Below are 7,160 nucleotides of genomic sequence, written 5' to 3' on the forward strand. Positions count from 1 at the left end.
TCTTCCAATTTCTTTTCATCAAGTAACTTCCTTTTATTGTCCATACGCGATTTTGACTATTTCTTAGTTTCATGATCCATAACTTCTTTCAGATTGTCGATCAACATCATATTTAAGAGTTTTTTTATTGTGAAGGTAACTCTCGGTGGCTAGCATACTGCTTAAATGTTGCATAATTTTTTAAAATTGATAATTTAGTATTCTTTTGAACTAAAATGTTTCAGGATACAATGATCAACTATCAGAGAAAAATGACACTTGTTATTTTAAAAAAAGGTAGAAATACTACAAGAAATCAGGCCATTTACGACGGTTTTTTTGAACCGGAATCGTCGTAATTGAGCCATTTACGACCGAAAAAATTCGTCATTTTTTCTCGAGTAGTAAGTTCAGTTTTTCGTCACAAAATAAAATTGCATCGGAAGTTAGGAAGGAGGGGCCCACGTTCTCAATAAAATAATAAATCTCCTTACGACGGAATATATTGTCGTATGTTAAAATTATGTCGTAAGCTATGTACTTACGACGGAAGAAAGGTCGGATGTTACTTTACGAGACTCACTTTTATTAAATAAAATATATATTTACGACGAAATTGTATGTCATAAGTTATTAACTTTCGACAGAAAAAACATCGTATTTTAGAAGGTGGGACCTACAAGCTTGCAAAATTAAAATTCCAAAAAAATAATTTAAAATATGAAAATTGCTACATTACGATGAAGTATATTATGAACAATCGTCGTACATTTGTTTTTCCAGAATAATCAAATACTGATTTTTTAGTTTCCAGCCATTTTCGACTTCCAATTTAAATTCTAAACCTGCCAAAGTATAATGCAATCGCGAAATCTAAACTAGACAATTATCCTAGGCTTAATTCCAACAACATATACATTTCTGGTTTTATTACGTCAAACCCAGTAGAAAATACAAGTTCACGAATGGTAAATGAAACACTGCCGAATGAGAAAACAAGGATCTTTAGTGATCCATGTTAGATGATGCGTAAGTATTTATATTTACATAATTATTTCAATTTCCAAATCCGAATGCAGGAGCAAGCTCTTGACGACTACTCTGTGGGTGACTCTTCAAAACTCATACTTACTATAACATTGCTAATTATATCTAAGTAGCCAGTTCGCGGCAACAATCCTCATATCATCCGATCTTTATACCTGATAAAAAATTATCAAATAGGAAATGGGAATTAGGTCAAGGTGTCCAATATAATCAATCTTATTGATGTCATGGTGTAAACAAATTCTACTGGTAAGCTTTAAATCATCTAACTACAAGCATGGCATTTAAAGATGCAGGAAAACATGGGGTAGTGCACAAAGCCATCAAGAGGATGACCCCGACAACGTAACTGTATATTTGTCGTAGCTGGCCAGTCAGACTTCATGTTTAAAAACAAAAATCTTATAAGATTGTAGATTAAACCAAACCAGATAAAAGTTGTTATAGTCAAATCTTACCTATACTACAATAAAAAAGCTCATCGATCTACCTATACTATATCAACTGATCTTTAAATTCAGTTGCACCTAAAAGTCATTTCAGTTAAATCTTACCCAGGTGTTCCCCAACCGTCCTATACTTATTCCTCCCTATATAACAAAAAAATCACTTTATATTATCTAAAATCAATTTTACAAGTCAAACTGAAATGCAGATTGTATTATTATTTACAAATACCAGCCCCACAAAAAATCTTATGTTCAATTCTACTTTCTGTCCATTAAAAAAATATAAAATAAAGAAGAAACTAATTGATTTCAGCCAAATAAAGAACCAATTTTTTTTATTAAGAGTCTTAATACTCAACAGTCTTCTTCAATCATCTAGATAAATTGATTGAATGTATATTTGATCTTGTTATTAAAGAACAATAGTATTGATAATGGAAAATACCCATTTTGTGTTTTCTTAGTAAAATTTTTGTTAAATTAATTAAATAGAGGAATTATATGAAGTTTGTTACCTTCAATATAGAAGATTCAATATCTTCCAGGACTACTTTATCCATACTGGTGTCACCAACAAGTCCAAAAAACATAGTTCTAAACACTGGTGAGCGAGCAACAAGTATTAACTTATGAGCTTTGAAGTTCTCATCTCCAACCTGAAAAATTATATCACAGCCAAGCTCAGAATCAAAGAGGAGTTTTAGACCCTGTCTTATACTCCTATGTCTAACGGTGGTATGGTAAGAGTATAATTAGAGTCCCCTTTAGATTGTACAATCATCTTTACCATATCACTAATTAAAAAATTTGTCAATTTGAAGAATCATCTTTACCAAAATTGCCAACTAAACATATATACAAAAATCTGAATAATCATTACAACTATTGCAATACAACTAATTATAAGAAAAAAAGATAGACATACATATATATTACAATATATTTAAATACAACACCAAAAATAAAAATTGAACATAAAGATTAAAATATAAAATCAATATATACAAACAAAAATTGCAAGAAAATGAGTCATATATGACATAAAAACTGAAAAATCACTTAATTTGTTGATGACCTAAACTAAAGAATCAACCAATCCGTTAAAAAGATCAATTAAATATGAACTCAACCACTCATCTGGTTCTCTTTTGTAACACCTTCCCTTTATGTTGGAAGGGCTTGATACAAAGATAGAAATATAAGCTAGTTTGTAGATTACAAAGGGTGAAACAGAAATGCACTAAAATAACTAATAGTTCTTGATTAGATTAGAGAAAGTTACATGCTTTCTAGTTTCAGGTAGTTAATTGAAACTAACAGAGTAGTAATGTTCAAACTACACTAATAATTGATGGGCTGAAAAATATGGAAGGTATGAACCAGGAAATGAATTCTATTATCTGTTTTGGAAGTAAGATGAGTACCTAAAATTTTAGATGATACTATGTCATTTCCGTATATGTCCTAGTAATATTACCATTTTTATTGGATTTCTAGGATTTACTTTCTATATACAGGGTTTGTACACCTTGGAATAGTAATTCTCATCCTAAGTTTAGTAACATGTAACCTTCCATGGAAGACCTTCAATAAACTAAAAATCATTAGCATCCAACTAAACCACAAGGCCGGTGTAAATTTAGTATCAAGTATTAAGTGTAAAATGCGAGGATTAAAATGCAGAGGCTTATAATACTTTGTAGGAAGGATGGTAGATTAGGCAGAGAGAAAATTCTGTTGCCTTTGGCTGAGAAACTTAATTAGAGAACATGTCTAAATATGTAACGCGTTATTGCTTTCCCAATACCTTATCCTGAGATTATTCTCAAACGGCTAAAGGTAGCAAGTGCACTGATTTAGTGCTGACATCTTTTGCTTGGTAAATTGATTTGTCCAATAAATTTTATGAATATATAGTTAGAACTTGCTACATACACGAGAACAAATCCTTTATAAACATCTCTACGACCATCCGAGTGGAGTTGTCAATTTTTTCTGTAGAGTGAGTGGCGTAATTGTGTCATAAAATTAATAGACTGGAGAATTTGGTGAGTGTACGTGGCTCGACCAGTCGACCCCTTTCTTTTAAGAATTCTATCCATTAGACAAGACCAACCTATTTGTTGTATGCTAGAAACGAAAATAAACTCCAGAAAAAAAACAAGAGAGTTGAACTCCAATTTAGTATCGTTGGACATTTTACACTAAAAATTATTCTAACTAATTATATAAGTTCTAAAATTCTAGAATAATGTACGAGTCATATAGTGATCAAACACAACAGCAGTCTACAAAGAAACCAAAACTTGATTCATTGGTATAACCATATTCTGCTACATTTAAAGTTTGTCTGAGAAGAATAACAGTAGATCAGCCGGGTGCCTATGCTCGCTAATATTTTCCAGTTCTCACCATCGTAGCAGGGCAAACTAGATAGCTATCAATCAAATTACACAAACTAACCGACACTCAAAAGCTCGAAATTCTTTAATCAAACTTCCAGATTTAATAGACAACACATAATATACACAATTTCAATCACACAAACAGCTCAATCCAAATTCAAATCAAACATACAATCAAAATTCTTACTTTTTAACGGACTCACCATTAGTTTTTGCAACGACAGAGTCAGGAGCTTTCTCATGCTCCTCTTCGTACGCGTCATTGTCCTTGTTCTCACTTATCCTGCATATACACACACATACATGTATATAAGCTCGCGAATTAAAATTGATATCAAAATCTGAGAACTTTAGGATGAAATTGAAGAGAAGATATATATATACAAAATAGTTGTGTATATGTCACGGATTGGACCATTTTGGCTTAATAGATGTTTAATGGGCAAGTGTGTCGTTGGGTTGTGACAATCTGTCCATCAAGAATAGGGTGCAACTCCAATAGTAAAACAGGTGGCTTAGGTTTAAGTTCAATATATAATGTCTTCTCTGTATCTAGGAAGAGTAAGAAATGAATGTATGAGTTATTTGTATCTTTTATTTTTTGCACTTTCCTTTCCAGTACTTTCTTTTTAAGTTAGTAGCTTAAATTGCTTTTTTTAAGTTATCAAGATCATGACAAATGGTATCAGAGCGCTCGATTTCTCGGACATGGAGAACTCCATCTCTATCAATTTTCCTATCACTTCATATTCACCAAACCTTTTTCAAAACTCTAATTTCTTTCATCTTAACCAATACAACTCACCCCCAACCCCTACATATCAGTATACACCTGCCCCAACACCTCCATATTTCTATCACAATGTTCAACCACCACTATATCAATGTTATACCACTACTTACACACCTGACTTTTTGTTAATCTCAAATAATGCAACAAGAATTACAGAAGGGGGGTTAAATGTAATTCTGGCTACTTTTTCTGATTTTAAGAATGTTCATACTTAATTTATAAATGTGTTTGATTTTGCAAGAAGTGCGGAATGAGAATAAAATAGAAATCAAAATACAAAGTAATAAAACACAAAGCTTTAAAACTTTCTGGTGGATTTGAACTTATCCACCAGAGATATATATAAAGTTGAGAACTCTGTGATGCTTGAATATCACACAGCTGCTTACAAGAGAACTTACAGAATTATAGAGAAATGCTTAACAGATACATCTTTTTCTATCCCTCTGAAAATTATGCTTACTCAGTTAGTTGTTCTACTTGCTTCACTTGGTTAATATATTACCAAGTTACATGATAGTAAGACAAGACAACAAGACAAACTGAATCTAGTCTAACTTCATGTTGCTTCATTACCATCCAGCATCTTTGAATATCTTCATAATTGCATGGAAATGGTAATGCTTCTTTGTTCTGTAAATCCTGCAATTAGGCCGGCACATTCCATTTGCAAACACCCGACACATGTGACTGTGTTGTCACTTTCAACTGTTATTTTGAATATTGTCATCCGTCGGGAGCCTTGTTGATTATCTGTCGGGAGCCTTTGTAGATCATCCTTCGGGAGACTTTCAATCACTCGATTCTATTTCACTTATGCAGAATTACAAGACATCTTATATTTGCAATTAGCCAACCTATTCTGCATATCAATCTAGTTGTCAACATTACTCAAAGAATCCTACAGTATCTACTTAACTAAAACATTGTTGTTTGCAAAAATATGCTACAATACTTATTGTTATATAAGCTACACTCTCGATGGATATTCAGTTGTCATCCGTCGGGACTATAAAGTTCATCCGTCGGGACTATAATAGAACATTCGTCGAGAGCTACAAAAACACTAAGTTAAATCTACTAAGGTGCTTTGTTCAACTTATCATCAAGTTCACAACATATTCCTAACAATCTCCCTCAATTTATGTCTACTGGAATTGTAGCCATAAATTAAGAGAAACTTGATGATAACAAAACACCCTAAATATACAGATTGAATTATAGTAGATAAAACTAGTAAGTGCTACAGTTTATTTGAAGATTGAACAAAGTAAAGTGTACAAAGAGTTCTCACAATCATTTTCAAGGTGCTCCTCTAGTCTGAGCAGATGATTTTTATTTCCTTGATTGTCTTGATTTCTTCCCAAGCTTCCAGTTGTTTTTTTCTATTTGATTTTGGAGCTGTTTGTGAAATTCAAATTCTTCAGCATTTGATAGATCCAACTTTTTTTGCATTTCCAATAGATTCTCACTGCTTGAGATGCTCAATTGGTCATCCAATCTGAAGAATCTTATAACACCTTTGTCATCCATGAATTCCATAAGCCAGTAAGGCCTCAAGTGCACTGTATTTCCTGTGAAGGGAATGGATAGAGTTTTTGGAAATGTATTTGAGGCTTTTCTGCTCCTGAGTTCTTCTATCTTCTTTAGAACCAATTTATTGGCTGTCACATTGAATACAAATTTTTTCTTGAAAGATGAGAAGATCTTTATCAAAACAGAACAACTTTCTTGAAGAATTCTGTGAAGGGGCCATATGATCTCTTTCCCACCCTTGTATTTGAACACTAGTATTTCAGGGAGATTTCTGTGAGCATTAATTCCCCCCCACTTCTTCTAATTCATCCATGTAGAGATTGATATCTGAAAATTCCTTGATATCACAGATGTATAGAAGATCTCCCTTGTTGACAGTTGATTGAGCTTTGGTTAAGGTTTTGGTTCTGAGTTTCACAGGCTTGACCTTCTTGATTGCTCTTGTCTTTGTCTTCTTTAGCTTGTTGAAGATTGGTAAGTTAAGTTCAGGAAGAGGCAAATTATCCCAGTCTATAGGCTCATCCTTGGGAATTATTGGCTCACCATGAAAGTTCTTTGTAGGATCTACCTTAAATTCATCCTGCACTTCTGAGGGCTTGGATGTTTGAGTTGAAGTTGTAGACTGTTTGGGAATGTAATCTTCCATCTTGTTATCATCAAAATCTAACATTCTTTTGGGAAGTTTCTTGTGTCTGAACTTCCTTTTCTGTTGAGGTTCCTTGTGCATTTTCTGATCTTGATCTTCAGCTACCACAAGTGGTTTCTCAGAAATCTCAGTTGCAGTTTTCACAGCTTGAAGTTTGGCTACTATAACAACTTGCTTCTTATTCTGTTTGAGCTTTTTAGCATCCAAAGCAGCTTGCTTCTTTTCTTGCTTGATTCTTTTTTTTTCTTCCTTCTTAGCTTCTACAAACTGAGGGTGTCCAGCCACCACACAGATTTCTTTCCCAT

At 33.0% G+C, this 7,160-nt stretch overlaps 1 long non-coding RNA gene across 1 annotated transcript; it reads right to left on the bottom strand.

The window, feature by feature from the left end:
- Positions 1-876: 876 nt before the first annotated feature.
- On the bottom strand, positions 877-4,461 carry LOC141661551 (uncharacterized). The gene is made up of 4 exons (XR_012550017.1): positions 4,265-4,461; positions 4,084-4,163; positions 1,991-2,131; positions 877-1,181 (listed from the first exon to the last, which is right to left on the bottom strand). It is a non-coding gene; the product is annotated as an uncharacterized LOC141661551 (long non-coding RNA).
- Between the last annotated feature and the right edge of the window lie 2,699 nt (positions 4,462-7,160).

The sequence above is a fragment of the Apium graveolens genome, chromosome 5, assembly GCF_009905375.1.
Source record: "Apium graveolens cultivar Ventura chromosome 5, ASM990537v1, whole genome shotgun sequence".
Lineage (NCBI taxonomy): Eukaryota > Viridiplantae > Streptophyta > Magnoliopsida > Apiales > Apiaceae > Apium > Apium graveolens.